At 37.9% G+C, this 22,362-nt stretch overlaps 1 protein-coding gene across 1 annotated transcript in view; it reads right to left on the bottom strand.

The window, feature by feature from the left end:
• The window catches only part of Auh (AU RNA binding protein/enoyl-CoA hydratase), a 154,248-nt gene that overhangs the window by 131,242 nt on the left and 644 nt on the right, over positions 1-22,362 (bottom strand). The window lies entirely within an intron of this gene.

Raw genomic sequence — 22,362 nt, forward strand, 5'->3', positions numbered from 1 at the left:
CTACAATGCTTGATAAGAAATGTACTCATTATCTTGCCCATGTAACTGTAACCCCTCTGTACAGTATTTTCACAATAAAAATAATAATAAAAGCAAAAAAAAAAAAGAGTATACTATAGCTGGGCATTGGTGGCTCACACCTGTAACCCTAGCTAGTCAGGAGGCAGATATCTGAGGATCATGGTTCAAAGCCAGCCTGGGCAGGAAAGTCAATGAGACTCTTATCTCCAATAACCACCAGAAAACCGGAAGTGGCACTGTGGCTCAAGTCGTAGAGCGCTAGCCTTGAGCTAAAGAGCTGAAGGAGAACACCCAGGCCCAGAGTTCAAGCCCTACAACCAACAAAAAACAAAACAAACAAAACCCAAAAAAAGAGTATACTATAGAGGATAAGTTTAAAAAAAAAACTTGTCACATACCAGTTGTGAACAGCTCATTTTCTCTTTTTATTAAAGGATATAGTTCTCAGTATATCCAAGATCCTCTCCTGACTTCTGTTCCACATACATAACCTGAGGGCACTTCTACTTAGAATACCAACAAGCAATTCTAATTCAATCTTCATGAAACAAATTCATTTCTCTCTCATAAAATCCAGCTCTCCTTCCTAATTGCTCTTTTTTTTGGTTATTGTTTTGATTTTTTTGTTTCTATTTTGTTTTCTTTTTAACATATTACTATGTAGCTCAGGGTGGCCTTGAACTCACACTGTAGCCCAGCTTGGCCTCAAACTCAAGTTCCTCCTGTCTCAACATCCTAAATATTGAGATTGTAGGAATGTACCACCCATGACTAGACTCTTAACTCCTCTACTTTAGCCTTTCATTCTGATTACAAGGTATATCTATTTTCTGAAAAAAAATCTATGTATAGAATTAAATTCACATTTTATGTAAAATCCTTTCATGATTTGTTCTCAAATGTCTGAATTCAAAATTCTTAATTGGATATCCAAAGTATCTGGCTCAAACTGAAAACAACAACTCGTACATAGTCTTTGTGCAAGAATTTTTTTTTTTTTTTGCCTGTCCTAGGGCTTGAACTCTAGGCCTGGGCACTGTGCCTGGGTTCTGTGCACATATGTGTGTGTGTGCATGCATGAATGCATGTGTGGTTAATTGGAGATAAAGAGTCTTGTTTTCCTGCTTGGGCTTGCTTCAAACCACAGTCTTCAGAGCTCAGCCTCCTGAGAAGCCTGAGCGACCAACACCTGGATATGAACTCATTTTTTTTAATAAAGTACAATGATGATCAGCTCACAATAGAATACATGTGTAAGAATTCTAAACGATCTTAGCATGGGGAAAAGCATATGAGAAAAGAAGCATCTATTACAGGCTTGTGATAAAAATCATTCATGGCCTTGGGAAGGTCTAGACACTAAAAACAATTGCCACTAACTGCCTTGAATTATTAACTCATATAATCCCCACAACTACACAAGAGATAGAAATTATTTCTATATTGTGTTAACAGATAAAGAACTAAGACTTAGAGGTGAAACAAATACCTAAGAAATGGCAATGTAACATGAATGGCTACAATACTACTCAAGCTTTAGTTCCTCATGAAGAAAACAGCTAGACTAGATGTTTTCATTCAAACATACCGAATATGCATATAATGCTCAGCCCACAAGGAACTAACATCTAGAAAGACAAATATTAGTAATGACTGAAACATACACCAGTATGATTGGGGTTATAGAAACTTATGCTTAGAATTGATATGTCTGGGGCAAAGTTGTCAGGGAATGCTTCCTAAACACAGCTATTTGAGGTGAGATGAGAAGGAGTAGAGGGACACAGAAGGGAAGCTGAATTCCAGGTAGAGGAAACACAGAAGAAAACATAAACCAGCCATGGTCCCATTTATTCCACAGGAAGTAGCATGATCCAGAAAGAGAAGACTAGTCAACAAGAGTGGAGAAGTCAGCACATACCAGATAATGCTTTCACTGCTAAAACTACTGCCTGCAAAATGTCTGGTCTTCATCCTAAGAACAAGGAGTAATCAACCACAAAAGGAGTGTTAGCATCAACACACATATAAAGCCAGAAGGGTATCGTTTCTAAATTAGAAGATCATACTAGAGCTAGATGGGATAGGCACTCAAGGCATGCATAGTCCAGTCAGGGTGGCAGTGATGAAGCTCATGAGTATGGTTTTAGGTGAAAGTTAATCTGAAAAGCCTCTGAAGCATCCAAGTTCAGATCAATTCTTTGGGTTGCACACTGAGGTTGACTGCTAAATGATGAAATCCCAATCTGCCACTTACTATTTGACTTCTTTGATCCTTAGTCTCTTTTGAGTGTGTATATATATGTATGTTTATTGTTAACATTTTATTGTTAATATATATTTACTCTTCTATTTTGCTGCTCTGCACCTTAACCTAATATTTGTAGATGGTGTTTATCTCTGTTAAGTTGCTAGTAGTTCCAGACAGTATAGGACTGTCTGAGGACCAAACTGTATGACACACATAAATCTTACAAGAACTGAATTATTATCGTCCTTTCTAGCAAACATTTCTGATGAAATAAGTACTCATGTTCTGTCATAATGTGTACTGAATTGCTAAACCATTAACTGTCATCAAATGGCCTCTACCACAGTTAATTCCAGCAGTTTGGGGATTTACACATTGAGATTGACTATTTTACTATAAATTACCTTCCTTTTTTTTCTCTTACTGTATTTAGGGTTTTTTTTTTTTATTATCTGCATGAGCAGTTCACATTATCTACACAGTATTTTAAGTAAACACAGACTAACTTTCATTCCTTAAGGATATAAATGCAAAATTCCTCTGAGAATTGAGAGTTGAGGAGCCCTATCTGAACTTGAGACAAGGAGAGATTTCATATCTTTTTTCATATCTTGGAATATCTACATATAAATGAGATATCTTGAGTATGGGACCCAAGTCTAAACAAAAATTCAACATAAATAGGTTACCACAGTTTTATACATTTTTTTTAGTGCTACTACATGCTGCTTGTCACATGCAATATGAAATTCTCCACTTCTTCCATCAAGTTCACACTCAGGGTTTCAGATTGTGAAGCACTTCAGTTTTTACATTTTCAGAATAGTTCTGTTTAACTTAGACTAGTACACAAATCTAACAGTATATCAAGAGACCATAATCATATCACAGAAATACAAGGGAAATTCAACATATAAAAATCTAAGTAATATACCACATGAGAGAATAAAGGAAAAAAGTCTTAAAATCATAAAATCATCAGCCCATGAAGAAAAGCATTTGACAATATGTAATAGTCTTATTTTATAAGTAACATATACAACTAAGTAGTAATAAATGAGACCCTTAATTCAATCTGATAAAAAGTATAAAAACCCATAAAAAGATTAAAACCCATATTTACATCATATTGAATGACCAAAAACTTAAAAGTCTTCAGTCAAAAATAAGAAAGAAAAAGAAAACCTGCTTTCAACACTGCTATTTAACATGATACTGGAAGTTGTAACCAAGGCAATAAGCAAGAAAAAGAAGCAAATGACATCCTGACTAGAAAGGAAGAAGTGAACTATTTCCCCTGACAAAAGTCATAAACCTATATAGAGAAAACCCCATTCCGGGGGAGAGCGGGAAAAGCTCCACAACTAATAAATGAATTCAGCAAAGTGTACAATATTAGCCAAAATAAATAATCTAAAATGAAATTAGAAACATAATTCAATTTTCAATAGCATTATAAAAAAATTCTACTTTGTAGTGCAGCAATGTACGAAGCTAGAAATGACTCAGTTTCAAAAAGTAAAAAACTGGAAAACCGAAATCCCTTCTTGGCTCTCTCAGAAAAAAAAATAAGGCCTAACAGTTATAACTGCTGCCCCCAAAACCAGAGAAACTGACAAAAGAACACACAAGGAATCATGGTTTGTCCCAGCAAAAACCAACTAGCATATACCTCCACAGGAACCAGTGCTAAAGTAAGGAAACCTAACTGACTAAGGGTTCATTTGAAGACAAAAACTCCAGAGGGAGCTTTCACTGACTAAGGAAAGAAATGAACTTCAGGAAAAGAAACCTCCCCAACTGGAAAAGAGAGACAGAATAAAAAATGTAAAACATTTTACTTAACATCATCTTATCTAGTCATATGTACATAGCTTTTGACCTTTTCTGCTTGTCCCCGGACATATACTAGTTATTGCAAATAAGGGAAACCTATATTTCTTTGGGCCTGGCTTACTTCACTTGGGAAGGGAAGGGAAAAAACAAAATGCTTAAATAGGGATACAGGTTGACCCACTGTAACAATGAGATGCACAAGATACTAGATTGAAAAACAAAATTTACAATTTAGGTGGGGGGAGTGTAGTGTAGTTGTAGAGGTGGGGAGGAAGGGAAGGGATGGTAGGGGAAAAACAGAGGAGGAGGTAACAATGCTTGATAGGAAATGTACTCATTACCTTGCTCAAGTAACTGTAACTCCTCTGTACAGTATTTTTACAATAAAAATGTATAAAAAAAGAATAAGCAAAAATGGCCAATAAGGGGCTGGGGGTTTAGCTCAGCAGAAGAGCGCCTGCCTGGCGAGCGCAAGGCCCTGAGTTTGGTCCTCAGCTCTGGAAAAAATAAAATAATAAAAAAGGCCAATAAATATATGAAGACTGCTCAATATCCTTGTCATGAATGACATAGAGATCACGGTGACATTGGTATTTCATCTCTTGTTAGTCAGAATGGCAGTTATAAATGAAACCTGTTGAACTTGTTTAAAGATGGAAATGAGAACAGATAGCCTCATTTGATTAGACCATCTTGTATGGATGTTTGGAAGTACTGCAATAAAATCACTGTGTACAAATAAAAAAAAAAACTTAAACAATGATGGGGTAGGGGATGTCTCTACAAGAATTGTGGGACAATTACAAAAACTGAACTATATGTGAGAATTATAAAAGAAAAATATTTAATAATGATAATTTCCCCATATCAATGTCAGACACTAACCTAAAAAGCCATGGAGGGCAGAGATCAAGGAAGATGAATGTAAGGACTCTACCTATGTAAGGACTCTATACCTAGGCATATCACTTTTAAACTGCAAAAGACAAGATAAAGAAATAAAATCCTTAATAGGGCTGCGAAGGTGGCTCAGTGGTAGAGCGCTTGCCTTGCATGCCTGTGGCCCTGGGTTTGATTCCTCAGCACCACATAAGAAGAAAAAGCCAGAAGAGGGGCTGAGGCTCAAGTGGTAGAGCGCTAGCCTTGAGCTGAAGAGCTGAGGGACAGCGCCCAGGCCCAGAGTTCAGGCACCACAATCAGACCCAAAAAAAAAGAAATAAAATCCTTAATAAAAACAGAGACATAAAAATACTTCACCTAAAAAAGAGTAAAGGAAAAGAGTTACACCCAACTTCTCAGAAACCAAATAAGAGGAGTCAGGATAACAGGCCATAAGACTACAATGGAACGAAAATTTTCCGTCACTCACTTTTCTAAGAGTGTGTGTGGTAACGCTAAAACAAAACTATTGTGCTGAGAGTCATGTAAAAGCACAGTACTATAACTGGGTACTGCACATAATTCTTGGTAACTGTAATAAATGACTGCTATTTGTTTATGTATATTATACCATTCTTTTCTACTAATAAAAAGACTTATTGTAAACAGTATGCTATGTTACCACCAGCAGTAGCCTCATTTATCTACTGTTCACCTTTCCCTTGATTGCATCATTTTCTCCTGTATATGATTAAATGTGTGTTGCTTTGTTCATCATGACCTTAGGATAAATAAACTCTCCTTCACACTACTCCTATACACACACACACACACACACACACACACACCATCAGCCTAGATACACAGTAGACTACTATCCAGTTTTATATGGTATATTGTGAAAACCAGACAATGACAAAAATAAGCTAATGACTGAGTTCTCAGTACCTCTATTTCCATCATTAAACAATACATAAAAATATCTGAAGTGCTGGGAGGGAAAAAAAAAACCCTTACTAACCTACAATTCTGAAAACTGTCAAATTATAACTCAAAAGTGAAGGCTGAAGAAAGTCTTTTCCAGATTTAAAAAATACCCTTTGGGAGGAAAATTATATAGGTCAGTAACCCAGGCTTACATAAAGAAAAGTAAAGTGCTAGAATAGGAATAAGTGATAGTAAATAAAAACTCGTTTTTCTTAATTGGTCTAAGATAATTTGTATAAAATAGTAAAAGCATCAATGTAGGCAACTACGTGTGCTTATAAAGAGGTCAGAAGAAAAAATACATTGCTATCATGAGCATTATGAGTATTCAAAGTACCAGCCAAATGGAAGACTGTTATTAGGACATACCTCTCGATCTGCTATAAATGCACATTGCAAACTACAGAGCAATGTTACAGTTTAGATACTGAGTACCCCAAAGGCACATATGTTAAAGGCCAGTCTCAAGGGTAATACTGCTAAGAAATGCTATGAACCTTTAAGATGTGGGGCCTTTGGAGAGGTTATTTTATCACCGAATGAATGCCCTCAAGAGGGACTATAAGACCCTGATCATCTTCTTCTTCTTTTGCTTCCTGGTACACAAAGTAATCTGTTTGCTCCTCCACACATCCATGCCATGATGTGCTGCCTTGCCAGAGGTCCAAAGAAACAGGACTATACTGATCAAAGATTAGACAACAGGCCTTCAAAATTCTGAGCCAGAGTAAATCTTTGCTCTTTATAAATTAATTGCTTAAGGTATGTAATTATAGTAAACCACACTGATCAATACAAGTAACCAATGGAATGAGTAAAAGAGTAGATAACATACCAAAAGAAAAAAGAGAAAAGAAAATCATATAAATTAATCAACTAAAACCACAAAAGCCAGAATGGAACTAGGTGCCAGTGGCCCACACCTATAATCCTAGCTACTAAGGATCCTGAGATTTGAGGACTGTGGTTCAAAGCCATCCTGGGGCAAGAATTTCTGTGACAGTCTTATCTCCAGTCACCAAAAGCCAGAAGGGAAGCTGTGGCTCAAGTTGTAGAGCACTAGCCTTAAGCAGAAAGTTCAGTGACAGCACTCAGGCTTGAGTTTAGGCCCCAGGAACGAACACACCCACATACCCCGACACACACACACACACACACACACACACACACACACACACACACACACACACACACACTGATAGAACTGGGCCATAACTTAGTGGTAGAGCACTTACCTACCTAGCATGCTTGAAGCCCAAGGTTCCACCTCAACACTGAGAGGGGGAAAAATGCAGGCATGGTTGTTTAGCCTGTAATCTTAGTTCTACAGATCTACAGGAAGTAGAGATTTCAAGAAGATGGAGGTCTGATCCCAGTCCAGGCATAGTCCCTAAGACTCCCTCCTTCTCAACCAACAAAAAACTCTGGGTGTTGTGGCTCAAATCTATCATCATCCCAACTACTCAAAAAGAGTAAATAGGAAGACTGCAAGACCTACAAAGCAATCTTCCTACTGGAAAAATAAAACAAAAAGGACTGGGATCTGAATAACAAGTGCCTGCCTAGAAAGTTCAAGACCCTGAGTTCAAACCCTAGTACTGCCAAAAATAAAACAACAGGTAGAAAAGATACTAGAAATATAAAAACAAGCACAGAACTGGTGGCTCACACCTGTAACCCTATGTACTCAGGAGACTGAGATCTCAGTTTCACAGTTCAATGCCAACCCAGGCAGGAAAGTCCATAAGACTCATATTCAACAAACTACTCCAAAAAGGCCAGAAGTGGCATTGTGGCTCAAATGGTAGGGTCTTGAGCCAAAGACACTCAGGAACAACACCAAGGCCCTCAGTTAAACCCCCAGAAAAAAATAAATAAAAAGTAAACAAAAGATAAATAAAATAAGGACAATAAATATCATCCATTATATATCAATCCAACTGTGTCGATTTAAAAGTTAACCATATCAATCTGAACCAGTATCACTTTGAATGTCAATGAAGTCAGAGTAGCATCATGGACTAAGAAACAACATTGAACTTGCTGTCTGTAAGAAATACATTTTTTAAATAGTTAAGATACATATAGAAAAAAAGTAAATGGGCAGATAAAAATACATCAATACTAAACAAAGGAAATAGGAGTTGCTATATTAACTTTAGATGGAGTACATCTGAAACCAAGGAAAGTTAGCAGAGATAAACAGAAACATTATATAACTAAAAACTGACAAATTTTCCAAGAATAAGAATATTTAGGTATAAATTTAATCAAGAAAATTGAAGACTGCAAGCTGGAGGCATAACCCAAGTGGTACAACAACAGCTAAGTGAGAGCTCAGGACACTGAGTTGAAGCTCCAGTACTGACATCAAAAGAAAAAGAAAAAAACTATCTTAAAAACCACAAAGTATCACTGAATGACATCAGATGTTCATGGAAAACTTAATACTGTTAAGATGGGAAGAATCTTCAAACTGGCTGACATATTACTATCAAAATATCAGCTGCCATTTTTACAGAATGAACGAGTTGTAAGAGATCCAGAACAATCAAAACAAATTAAAAGAGAAGTCAAAGGAGGTCTGCATTTCCTGATTTCAAAACTTATTACAAGCCAGGTGCTGGTGGCTCATTCCTGTAATCCTTGCTACTCAGGAGGCTGAGATCTGAGGGGTGCAGTATGAAGCCAGCCCAGGCAATTAACCACCAGAAACCAGAAGTGGCAGTGTGGCTCAAGTGGTAGAGTACTCACCTTGAGCTGAGGAGCTCAGGGACAGTGCCCAGGCCCAGAGTTCAAGCCCCATGACTGACCAAAAAAAAAAAAAACTCATTACAATCTGTAATGAAACTGTGATACTGGCATAAGGATAGATATACAGATCATGTGAAAAAAATTCACAGTCCAAAAAGAAACCATACATTTATAATCAATCAGTTTTGACATTCAATGAACAGCATAAGAACAGTTCTTTCAACAATAGTGGAAAATTAGGTATTTACATGAAAGACTGGCCATTTCTTCATACCATCTGCAGAAATTAACTCAAAATGGATCAAATGCATCTTTACTTTTGATTTTTCTTCTTTTTTTGGTCGTAGGGACCGAACTCAGCCTGCTGTCCCTCAGTTCTTCAGCTCAAGGCTAGCACTCTACCACTTGAGCCACAGCGCCACTTCCTGCTCTTTCTGCTTATGTGGTACTAAGGAATCAAACCCAGGGCCTCACACATGCAAAACAAGCACTCTACCACTGAACCACCTTCCCAGCCCCACATCTGTACTCTTAATTTTTTTGGTACTTCAATAAGTATTACTAGCAAATTATTTGTATTTTTAAGGGGGGGAGGGGCAGTCATGGTTCTTGAACTCCAGGTCTGAACACTGTTGATGAGCTCTTTTGCTAAGGCTAGCACTCTACCACTTTGAGCCACAGCATCACTTCTAAATTTCTGGTGGTTAATTGGAGAAAAGCGTTTCACAGACTTTCCTGCCAGGGTTGGCTTTGAACTGTGATCCTCAGGTTTCAGCCTCCTGAGCAGCAGAATTACAGGCGTAAGTCACTAGTGCCCAGTGCAAATTATATTTAATAAACCACTGAACAGTACTGACAAAGAATACATAAAATCCACACTCTGGAAATGGTACAAAAGTAATGATACTCCACAAAAAAGCTCACTGACAAGGTCTAGAACTCCTTTACACAAATACAATAAAATACACAAAATATCTGTTGTTCCTTTCGTAATCAACTCTCAGAAACAATGTAGAAATTCATTAACACGTAATGTCCATGAACCTAGAAAATCCAATGAAAAGTACCACAAATAAAAAACATTCTTTAGAAGACATGAAATTAATATAGTTACCAAAAAATTGCCTAATAGCAAAGAGAAGGAATGGGGAGACAACCACTTAAAAAATATTTTGAGAGGAAACACCTCATTTTAAATATGTTTATTTGAAAGTAAAAAGCCATGAGAGAAATTAAGGGAACTCTCCACACAGAGGAGACCCCCAAAGAGTCCATAAACCCCATTTTTACTGGCCAGCGAAGAATTCATAAAGATGACTTAGTAAGAGCTGTGCAAATCCTAATGGATACTTGTAACTCAACACAATCCAATTCTGAAACTAGACATAACAATGCTATTTTCATGTAGAAGAATAGCAATGCAGGAAACAAAAAGAAGGAAAAATGAACCAGACCTATCATAGATTAAAATTTTTAATAACTAAAATAACATTACAACAGATAGGGACAGTAAAACAGAACAAAATGTCTGGATATAAAGCTTCTTTAATCAAGGAGCAGAATTTAGAAACTATGCATTAGGACATCCACTGCTAATACAGCATCACTGCTTTTAACTAAAAAATGTATGAGTATGATTTTAAGATTTATTAGAAATCATAAAATTATCCTCAAAGCTCTAATTAAAATGCCCATAACAGGATTCTTTCTCATTTTCCCCATTCCATATCTGTACTTTGCCTTTCCACCGTAATGAAAATCCTGGTTCCCAAGAACAATATATATTTTTTCTTTTTTTTACTTATTGTTATTCAGGTAATGAATAAAATTCTTTTTAAACTATGTCATTCATTTTCTCCCAGTTTTTCCCTCTGGTCCCCATTCACAAGATGTACAGTTCATTTTCTACATAGTGTCTAGTGATGACCACTGTTATATTTGTTTACTCTTGTTCCACCTTTTCTGCATCTCCCCTACCCTCCCAAATACAAAAACATAATAAAATGAAAACAAAAACAGCAACAATGACAACTAAAAATGTCTTTTATTTCATTTTCTTGGAGTTCATAAAATATCTTATACGATCGTCTGCACATAGCTATTGAGCCTTTGCCAACCACTCCTGTGCATATCCTCCTTTGGCCTCAGTATGTGAATGCCAGAGTCTATATAACAATATTTTTTTATTTGCTGTCCCACAATAAAAGCAACATATAATAAGAATTATTACCTCTACACAACTAACAAACCTACTAAATAAACTTCTAAGTTATTTTATCATTCTTAATTGGCCTAAAGGATAATGATGTCTTAAAAATAGTAATATTATTATTGTATTAGGTATATTGTAATGTATTTGGTGATGATGGCTTACAGAAGGAAAACGAGTAACAGCAATGTCACAGGTGGCAGGAGGAGAAACTGGGACAACTCTATAGACTTTCACTGTCAGGAAATAGTGCAGTGCTATTTAAAAGTAGACAGTTTAGTTACAAATGTATATTGTAAACTCAGACAATCATTCAAACTCTTTTAAAATAGTGTAATTGATCAGCTAGGAGATAAGGGAAAATACAATCATATAAAATGTTTAGCACGAGAAAAAAGACATACACACCCAAAAAAAGGAAAAAAAGAACCAATGAACAAGTACAATAGAAAATACTTAAAATAATAGCCCAGCTATTTAATTAATCACTTCAAGTGCAAGTAACCTAAATACAATAGTTAAAAGAGATCAGAGTGGATAAAAATCTCTTAGAAAAAACCTCCTTTTAAAAAATACAGACTCATTTTAAAAGGCAAGTCATGCCAACACTAATAAACAAAATTTGGAATTGCTTTGTTAACATCAAAGGAAGTAGATCTCAGAGCAGGGAGTCATTTCAAAGATAGCGAGGCACATTATATAATATGCCAGAAACATACTAATCCTTAATGTGTGTGTGTGTGTTCATCTAACAACAGAACATCAAAGTATGTGAGTTAAAACCAATAGAATTGCATGGAGAAATAGACAAATCCATTATTACAGTTACAAAGTCCACTCCCTCGAATTCTAATTGATAGATCCAAAGGAGGAATAAAATCAGTACCAGGATAGTAGAGCTGAACACCATCATCAATCAACTAAACCTAACTGAATAGCCGTGCTACATAAATATAGAACACTTCATCCATCAATAGTAGAAAAATAGTAAAGGTAAAATGGAACTCTACTACCATCGATCAATTAAGCTCTAAGTGAATAAAAGAGCTAACTCAATATAGAATACTTTAATCAACAACAGCAGAATACATATTCTTCTCTCAAACGCACAGGAAACACTCACAGAGGTAAACCACACTATGGCCTTAAAAAAAAATCACCTTAACCAATTTGAAAGAAAAATCATACGAAGTGTAGTCTTAGACCACAATGGAAATAAACTAGCAATCAATAATAGAAAGAATAGAAATATAACTGGAAAATCCCCAAATACTTGTAGATTAAAATGTTTCTCAACAACACTTGGGTCATGAAAGAAATGGCAAGGCAATTTTTAAAACATGAAGAATTCAGTAAGTCTTATTTTATATAGTCAGATGTCCATAGCTATTGGGCTTATGGGATCCTCTCCTAAAAATACTCTCCTTTGACCTCACTCCATGTCAATGCCTAGAGACCAGTATATATATCATGTCCCAGGGTATTTTTTTCTTTTACCATCCAGTGTGTTTACTTGTAGATTTATAGGCACATTGTAGTTACAACAAATGAGGGAAAGCATGCAACCTACATTCCTTTGGGTCTGGCTTACTTCACTTAATATCATTTTTTCCAAGTCTTTCCATTTCATTACAAATGGTATAATATCATTCTTTGATGAGTAGAATTCCGCTGTGTATATATACCACATTTTCTTGATCCATTCATCCACCAAAGGGGCATTTAGGTTGATGCCTTATCTTGGCTATAGCAGACAAAGCCACAATAAACACAGTGTGCTGATAGCGTTAGGGGGGCCTTGTGTTCTATTGGATAAATGCCCAGGAACAGAATTGCTATGTCATAAGGAAGCTCTATGTTTATGTTTTTCTTTTCATTTCCATTTGTCTTGTTCCTTTATCTGTCTTTGGGAGGGAAAGGTGAGCCACAGAAATGGTAGGACAAAGGGTAAACAAATGCAGTAGTGATACTCACTAGACTCATGGGTGGGGATGGGAGGTAAAAACTGGGAGAGAGCAAGAGAAGGGGTGACACTGTTCAGAAAGAAGTGTACTTTTTATCTGTTTTATGTAACCATAACCCCTCTGTACATCAACTTTACAATACCAAATAAATGAAAAAATAATACCAAGCATTCAACTGAAAGCAACTTTCTGGGGAAAAAAACAAACATCAAAATATGGGATGATGAGCCGGGCACTGGGGGCTCACCTCTTTAATCCTAACTACTCAGGAGGCTGAGATTTGAGGATCTCGTTTCAAAGCCAGCCCGGGCAGGAAAGTCCATGAGTCTTATCTTTAATAAACTACTCAGAAAACCGGAAGTGGCACTGTGGCTCAAGTGGAAGAGCACTAGCCTTGAGCTGAAGAGCTGAGGGACAGCGCCCATGCCTAGAGTTCAAGCCCCACAACCAAAAAAAATAAAATAAAATAAAATATATATATATAAATATATATATATATATATATATATATATATGGGATGATGATTGGTGTATAGTTAGGTGGGCAAAGGGCTTGCCTAATATGCATGAGTTCCTAGGTTTGAGCCTCAGCACTGGAGGAAAAAAAGATCAAATAGAAAACTTGTATAATGCAGCAAAAAACACTACTTAGACAAAAATTATATCATTAGGTACATTTATTGAGAAGAAAGGGCTGGGAATGTGACACAAATGGTAGAGTCTGCCTAGCAAGCCTGAGGTCCCAAGTACCACCCCAGTACTACCAAAGGAGAAAAGGAGGAGGAGGAAGAGAAGATATAAAGAAAAGGAGGAAGAAAATGATCAAGACCAGGAGTAGTGATTCATACTTGTAATCTCAGCTACTCACTCATGAGGCAACTGAGAGAATCACAGTTTAAGACCAGCTGGGCAAAAAGTGAGATTCCCATCTCCATCAATAAGCCAGCTGCAACAGTGGTATGTAGCTGTCATCCCAGTTATAAGGGGGGCATAAATAGGATAGCAATCCAGGCTGGCCCAGGTAAAAACTGTGAGACCATATCTGACAAATAACTAAAGCAAAAGGAGCTAGGGGTGTGATTTCAGTGGTAAAGTACCTGACTATCTAGCAAGCCCAAGGCCATGAGTCCAAGCCCAATACCACCAAAAACTAATAATAAAGATGGAAAAATCAACAATCCAAGGGCTGAACAAGGTGAATGATGCATGCTTATAATCCCAACATTCAGAATGCTGAGGTGAGAAGATCCTGAGTTAGAGGACAGCCTGGGAGAGAGGAAAGAAGAAGGAACTATAGCCAGAAGAGCAAATTTAAAACAAAAGAAACAGAAAAAAGGAAATAATAAGTATAAATCAATGTAATTAAAAACACAAAAAGCCAAAATTGTCTTTTAAAAAGATTAGTATGGGGAACCTCCATACTACTTTCCAAAGTGGCTGAACAAGTTTACACTCCCTCCAACAATGCAGTAAGGTTCCCTTCTGGCCACATATCCTCCAGCATCTATTGTAGAGTTCTTGATTATAGCCATTCTAACTGGGGTGAGGTGGTATCTCAATGTTGTTTTGATTTGCATTTCTTTTATGGCTAGAGAAGTTGAGCATTTCTTCATATGTCTATTGGCCATTCTCATTTCCTCTTCAGAGAAGTATTTCTTTAAGTCTTTAGCCTACTTATTAATGGGGTGGTTGTTTCTTTGAGGATTTGTTTTGGGGGGATTTAATTTTTTGAGTTCTAAGTATGTTTTAGATATGAGGCCCTTGTCTGTTGTATAGCTAGTGAAGATCTTCTCCCAGTGCATGGGCTTTCTATAGATCTTGCTAGCTATGTCCTTTGTCATGCAGAAGCTCTGCAGTTTCATGCAATCCCATTTGGCCAACCTTTCTTTTATTTGTTGTGTTTCTGGGTCTCTTTTAAGAAAATTTCAGCCTGTGCCAAGGAGACCTAGGGTTTCTCCTATTCCATCCTGTAATGTTTTCAGAGTGTCTGCTTTGACTCCCAGGTCTTTGATCCATTTGGAGTTGATTCTGGCGCAGGGTGATTTATAAGGATCTAGCTTTAGTTTTCTACATGTAGTTAACCAATTTTGCCAGCACCATTTACTGAAGAGGCTGTCTTTCTTCCATTCTATTGTTTTAGCTCCCTTATCGAAGATTAGATGGCTATAGGTCTGTGGGTTCATTTCTGGGTTTTCAATTCTATTCCATTGGTCCTGAGGTCTGTTCTTGTGCCAGTACCAAGCTGTTTTGATTACTATGGATTTGTAATAGAGTTTGAAATTTGGTATTGATATTCCTCCAGCACTGTTCTTTCTGTTAAGGATCGTTTTTGCTATTGGGGTCTTTTATTGTTCCATATGAATTTTGGGATTGCCTCTTCTATTTCCTTGTAGAATGAGGTTGGAATATTGATAGGTATTACATTGAATTAGTAGATAGCCTTGGGAAGTATTGCCATTTTCACGATGTTGATCCTTCCAAGAGCTCCCCTATAACCCAGCAATCCCACTTTTGGGCATTTACCCAAATGATCACAAATAAGACCATACTAAAGCTACAAGCACAACTATGTTTATTGCAGTATTATTTATCATAGCTAAGATATGGAACCAACCCAGATGCCCCGCAGTAGATGAATGGATCAAGAAAATGTGGTATATATACACAATGGAATTCTATGCCTCTATCAGAAAGAATGACATTGCCCCATTTGTTAGGAAATGGAAAGACTTGGAAAAAATTATATTAAGTGAAGTAAGCCAGGCCCGAAGAAACATAGGTCCCATGGTTTCCTTTATTTGCAATAACAAGTATATGTTTGAGACAAGCAGAAACGGTCAGATAAGTTGATGTTACACGAAATGAACCCCAAGATAAGGACTCAAATGTTTTTTCTTTCTTGCTATTGTTTCTAACATATTTATAAGATATTTCTTTGTTGCTTTGTATGTCCCTCCCCCATCGTATAACCCCTGTTTTCACTGTATTTGATGTTGGTATAATTTGTGGAGGGGAAGGGAAAAAAACAAATTGTTTAAATAGGGATACAGGTGGACCCATCGCAACAATGAGATATACAAGACACTATGTCAAAAAACGAACTCTACAACTTTGACATGGAGGTGGGGGGGAGAGATGGGAAGGGATGGTAAGGGGAAACAAAGGAGGAGGCAACAAGGCTTGAGAAGAAATGCACTCATTACCTTGCCCATGTAATTGTAACCCCCCTGTATAGTATCTGCACAATAAAAATAAATAAATAAATGATTATTATGTTGACAAGCCTCTATTCAGGGCTGTTATGAAAAAAGACTACAAACTGATCATATCAGTTTGAAATGAAAAAGGTTATATTTGATGGTACATGGCTGCATGAATCTCAGCTACTCTAGAGGCAGAAAGATGGAGAGTGTAAAGTCAACCTCAAGGGTTCCAAGGGTAGCAGTGATATTTGATCTAAAGAAAAAAAAGCATGCGGGGGGGGGGGGAGCGTAGGGAAGAGCAATACAAGAATGTAACTCAAGCAATAAAGCTCTTGCCTAGCATGCATAAAGTCCCACCACTGAAAAATAAGAGTCATCACCACTAAATCTGAAGAATATTGAAGGCGTATTTTAAACTTTACAATCACAAATTTGGTGATATAGATGAATGAACCAATTCCTTGAAATACACAATGTACTATTTATTAACTCACATCAAGAGAAACAGAGCTGGATAAGCTGGAATCTATTAAAAAAAAAAAAAAACTGAGCCAATAACAGTAAGTTCCCAAGCAGAAAGCATCAGAGCCAGAGCCAGATGCTTTCAAAAGTGCCACCAAAATATTAGAGAAGCCATGCCATTTCTCTAAACTCTTTGTCTACATTAGCAAAAGGAACATGTTCTAACTCATTCTATGAATTTCAGCACTATCCTCATGTCAAAAACAGAAATTAAGAAAAAATACAAGAATGGAAATAAAGACCAATCTCTCATAGACATAGAATATAAGCAAATAAAATCCAACAATATATGAAAATAATTATATGTCACAACTCCAAGTTTGTAAAGGTCAGTAGTAAAAATAATTTAATGTAACTCATTACACTGATCTGCTAAACAAGAAAAAATATGATTATTCCTATAAATTCAGCAAAAGCACTTGACAAAATTGAACATAAAAACTTTCAATGAACTCCAAACTTTGCCTGTCAAAGGGGAAGGAGAAAGGGAACTCAACACCAATATCTCAGATAGAAATGTGAACGCTTTCCTCAGATCAACAGCGGGGCAAGGATATTTGCACCTGTTCCATACTTTCATGGAGCCTCCAGGCAAAGAAATGAAGCACAAAAAAGAATAAAAGCCATTCAGAATAAAAAAGGAAAAGTAAAATTACTTTATTTGCAAATAACTATTAGGACAAATAAATGAACTCATCAAAGTGTTGTATAATATGATTTTGTATATAGGAACTATTTCAAAATATACTAAGAAATTATTAGAATGAAGGAATTCATTCAAATATACAAGATCCATATATAAAAATTACTTCTTGCCAGATGCTGATGGCTCATGCCAGTGATGGTAGAAACTCAGGAAGCTGAGACCTGGAGGAAAGTGATTCAAAAGCAGCCCAGGCAGAAAAGCCCACAAGACCCCATCTCCAACTGACCAGCAAAATGCTGGACTGGATGCATGACTCAAGTACTAAAGTGTCTTTCTTGTGAGCAAGAAAGCCTAATGAAGAGTGAAAGGCCTTGAATTTAAGCCCAAATAGCAGCACAAAAAATTTTAAACAAATCAATTGTATTTCTGTATAACATCAATGAGCTATCTAAAAATAAAATTAAGAAAAAGCAATGCCAAACTGGACAATCAGTGGCTCATCCCTGTAATCCTAGCTACTCAGGAGGGTGATAGCTGAGGAGCAAGGTTGGAAACCAGCCAGCCAAAGCAGTAAATCTATGAAACTCTTATCACCAATTAACCAGCAGTGGAGCCAGAAGTGGAGCTGTGGTTTAAGTGGTAGTGCTCTAGTCCGGAACAAAAAAGAACTAAGGGGGGGGGGGGGAGTAGGGAAGGGAAGGGAGGAGAGGGGAAGGGAGGGGAGAGAAGAGAAGAGAGAGAAGAGAGGGAAGGAGGGAAGGAGAGAGAGAAGGAAGGAGGGAAGGAGAGAAGGGAGGAAGGAAGGAAACAAGCAAGGAAGGAATGAAGGAAGGTTGGTTGGTTCACTTACAAATGTCATCAAAAAGAATTAAATACTTAAGAATAGATCTACGTAATGTAAACAAATTTATTAAAACAAAATAGATAAATGCTTTTTTAGGGTTGAAAGGGGAGTGGCTAATAAGGAGTCGCTGACAGAGCTGGGAAGGTAGCTTAGTGGTAGAGCGCTTGCCTTGCATGCATGAGGCCCTGCGTTCAATTCCTCAGCACCACATGAGCAGAAAAAGCCGGAAGTGGTACTGTCTCAAGTGCTAGAGCACTAGCCTTGAGCTGAAGAGCTGAGGGACAGCGTCCAGGCCCAGAGTTCAGTCCCCATGACCGACAAAAAAAAAAAAAAAAACCTATATGGTCTACTTGAGGGTTGGTAAAAATGTTTCAAAATAGGATTGTGTTGATAGCTACTAATACTAAAAATGTTAAAGCAATTATATACTTTGAATATTGTACATTATGGTATATAACCTATATCTTGCTGGGTGCCAGTGGTTCATGCCTGTAATCCTACTAAGGAGGCTGAGATCAGAGGATCATAGTTCAAAGCCAGCCCAGGCAGGAAAGTTTATGAGACTCTTATCTCTAATTAACCCCCAGAAAACCCAGAAGTGATGCTGTGGCTCAAAGTAGTAGAGCACTAGCCTTGAGCGATAAAGCTCAGGGAGAGCATCCAGACCCTGAGTTCAAGCCCCACAACAACAACAAAAAAAGATATCATCTGTATAACCATCAAATATATGAAAATACTTATTTTTACAACATGGTACTAGTAGACCTCTGCAGCAATCCAGTGTACTAACATGGATAAGGTTACCGTGTGGGTAAAGAAGGTAAAAAGATCTTATAAAAATCTTTGATCTAGCTGGCCAAGGTGCCTCATGCATATAATCAAGGATTCTGAGATTATAAGGATTAAGGCTCAAAGGAAGGCCAGACAAAATGTTTGTGACATCCCATCTGAACAGAAAGGCTGGACATGTGGTCACACCCGGCTAAAACAGAAGAGTAACCAGGAGAATTGTGGTACAGGCCAACCTAGGCAAAAAAAAAAATGAGACCCTGTTGTCAAAAATAACCAAACCAAAAAGGGTCAGTAGGCATGGTTCAAATGGTAATACACCTTCTCAGCAAAATACCAGGCTCAGAGTTCAAACTGTATACCATGAAAGAGGTAAAAGAAAAAGAAATCTTTGATCCTTTGATATAGATGTGAAGGATGAAGAAGTAACAAGTATCAAAAATGACTCTGCACTACTCATGTACTCATTTCCCCTACGTCTGTCAAAAGTTGTTCCAACAGGCCCACAAAGATGATCTTTGAAAGGGATCACAAATGTAACAGAAGCTTACCACAATGGGGGAAGGAAGGACTCATTCCTGGAGGTGCGCAAAAGAGAGAAAAGAACAGCAAAAGGCAAAGCTTAGGAACAGTACCAGGAAGACCAACTGTGCAGGCCTGATGATGACATAATACTGCAGGCAAAGGAAGCAATAGGAGTTGCTTAAATGAATAGAGAAAATCAGTCTTAGCCTTGGAAATCATGTACAAAATAAACTAGGAAGGAGGATGGCTGGAAGCTGAGGACCGATAAAAAAGACCCCCAAAAAAGACCACGAGAGAAGTCTACACCCATGGCAAAGACTGCTGCTTAAAGACAGCGCAGGAGCCGGGCGCCGGAGGCTCACGCCTGTAATCCTAGCTACTCAGGAAGCTGAGATCTCAGGATCACGGTTCAAAGCCAGCCCGGGCAAGAAAGTTCATGAAACTCTTATCTCCAATAAACCACCAGGAAACCAGAAGTGGCTCTGTGGCTCAAGTGGTAGAGTGCTAGCCTTGAGCTGAAGAGCTGAGGGACAGCGCTCAGGCCCAGAGCTCAAGCCCCACGACAGACAAAAAAAAAAAAGACTGCAGGCCAAAAACTGCAAGAAATGACCACCAAAGTAAGGCACCAGGGACTCACTCATAATCCTAGCTATTCAAGGTACTGAGAACTAGAGGATCACACTTCCAAACCAGCCCCAGAAGAAAATAACCAGCAAAAAGCCACTTGAGGTATAGCTCAAGTGATGAGTGCCAACACTGAACAAGAATGATGAGCAAGAGAAAAAGAAAACACCTAACTTCAAGCTCCTCTTATGCAAAAAAAGAAAAAAAAAAGGAAGGGAGGAAGAGAGGAAGGGAGGCAGGCAAGCAGTGGAGAAACTCAGCTGTGTAACCACTCTGCAACAAACAGCAAACAAGCAACCCTGACAGCAGTAGAAGCTTCAAGTGTTCTGCTCTTGCCACCCTCACTTACCCTGGCCCAGGAGAGTTCTTAGCTTCCTTAATGTCATTGAGAGAACCAAACTTTGGGCTCACCTCTATGGAAATTGCACCACAGAGGCTCCTTTCTCCATAATATCCTTAGCCTCAAAAAAATTTTTTACATCACTGATTGCTAGCTAGCCAAGCCTGCATTGTCACTTTTTGCCAATCCTGTTTATAACAAACCAGAATGTCCTAATATCAAGTACATTTCAGAATTTTTTTAACCATCCTCTGTTTAGTCCATTCAGACTCAAATTTAAGACTTTCCAGATATTTTGTGCATATTTGCTTGCAACTCGAATTCATTAAGATATAAAAAAGACAGTACAAATTACCAGCTGTAGCTGTAATCCCTTTGTATTTAATACACCATTGTGGTGGATACACCTAACACACCTGAAATCCAAACACAGCTAAACTTACCTAAAATATGGTGGCATTATGGCCTCTGGCGCTCGCCCTCGCTCGCCCTTGTGCTCTCGCACGCGCTCTCTCTCTCTCTCTCTCCCTCTCTCTCTGCCATAATAAATAACTCAGCATAAGCACCTATCATGAGCTAGGTACTTAGTGAGCAATGTACATTAACATCTACTTTTCAAAGCAACCTTACAAAGTTGGTATTCTTCTCGTTTTACACATGAAGTGGTTGATGAACAAAGAACTTCCTCCAAGAACACCACTGCATATCTAGTGGAGCAAGGTGTGGCACTTTATGCATATAATCCCCAAACTCAAGGCTAAGGAAGGGGGATTGCAAATTGTAGGTCTTCAGCTTGTGATAAAGAGAAGGACTCTGCCTCAAAGAAAAAAACTAAACAGATGCAAGTGGCTCACACCTGTAATCCTAGCTACTCAAGAGGCTAAGATCTAAAAATCATGATTTGAAGCCAGTAGAGCTGTTACTCAAGTGGTAGAGCCCCAGCCCGGTGTGACAAACCTAAAGGAATTGGCTAGGCCCTGAATTCTTACCAAAAAAAAAAAAAGAGGGGAGGGGCGCAATAGCAAAAAACAAATGCTTTGGTAGAAGGCCTCCAAAAATTAAACACTTTTAACAAGTTGTTTTTTTCAAGTGAGCACTACCAATCTTCAACATACTTCATATACTAAGAGCTTCTTCAAAACAGCAATTACGACTTATTCATTTTTACATTTGTGCTTAACAGATTATAGGTGCTTAATAAATGTGTTCCAGAATTAAACATCTGCTCTAGTACTGAGCTGAGCTCTTAATAAGCGATTCTAAGCTGGGCATTGGTACTTATACCTGTAATCCTAGCTACTTAGGAGGCTGAGATCTGAGGATTCCAGTTCAAGGCAAGAAACTCCAAGACATTTATTTCCAATTAATCACCAAAATGCCAGAAGTGGAGCTGTGGCTCAAGTGGTAGAGTACCAGCCGCCAGCAAAAAGAGCTCAGGGACAACACACACATACATATGCGCGCGCACACGCGCGTAGGCGCAGGCACGCATGCACACACGCACACGCGCGCACACACACACACACACACTATTCCACCCTTCAGGGACCTTTTATAATAAGCTTATTTCAGCACTGCAACTGAAAAAGAAGTAGCTTCATCAGTATTCCTGGAGCATCCTAACATCCAACCCTCTTTTCCGAGGCTTTTCCACCCTATGCGACATATAGATAATATATCTGCCTCCTCCAGGCTAGAACTCAAGGGCAGGATCCTCCTCATTATATTACCACCGAGAATGATCCAAAGTGCTCAAAATTGATGGACTGAAGTGGAGTCGCTCAAGACTAACTTTCTAAGATAAAACAGACGGGGCGAGGGAGGTCCTGATGCTTTTAACTGAACATTCTTCAGAATTAAATAGTGTGTGGGGAGGGGTGGGGGGGAGACTTCTCCCTGAAGCAGCTTTAACAACTCCAACAGTGATACCTAAGGCTGAGAGAAAGCCATTACTTAGCCAGAATAAAA

The sequence above is a fragment of the Dipodomys ordii genome, unplaced genomic scaffold (genome assembly GCF_000151885.1).
Source record: "Dipodomys ordii isolate 6190 unplaced genomic scaffold, Dord_2.0 Scaffold93, whole genome shotgun sequence".
NCBI classification, from domain to species: domain Eukaryota; kingdom Metazoa; phylum Chordata; class Mammalia; order Rodentia; family Heteromyidae; genus Dipodomys; species Dipodomys ordii.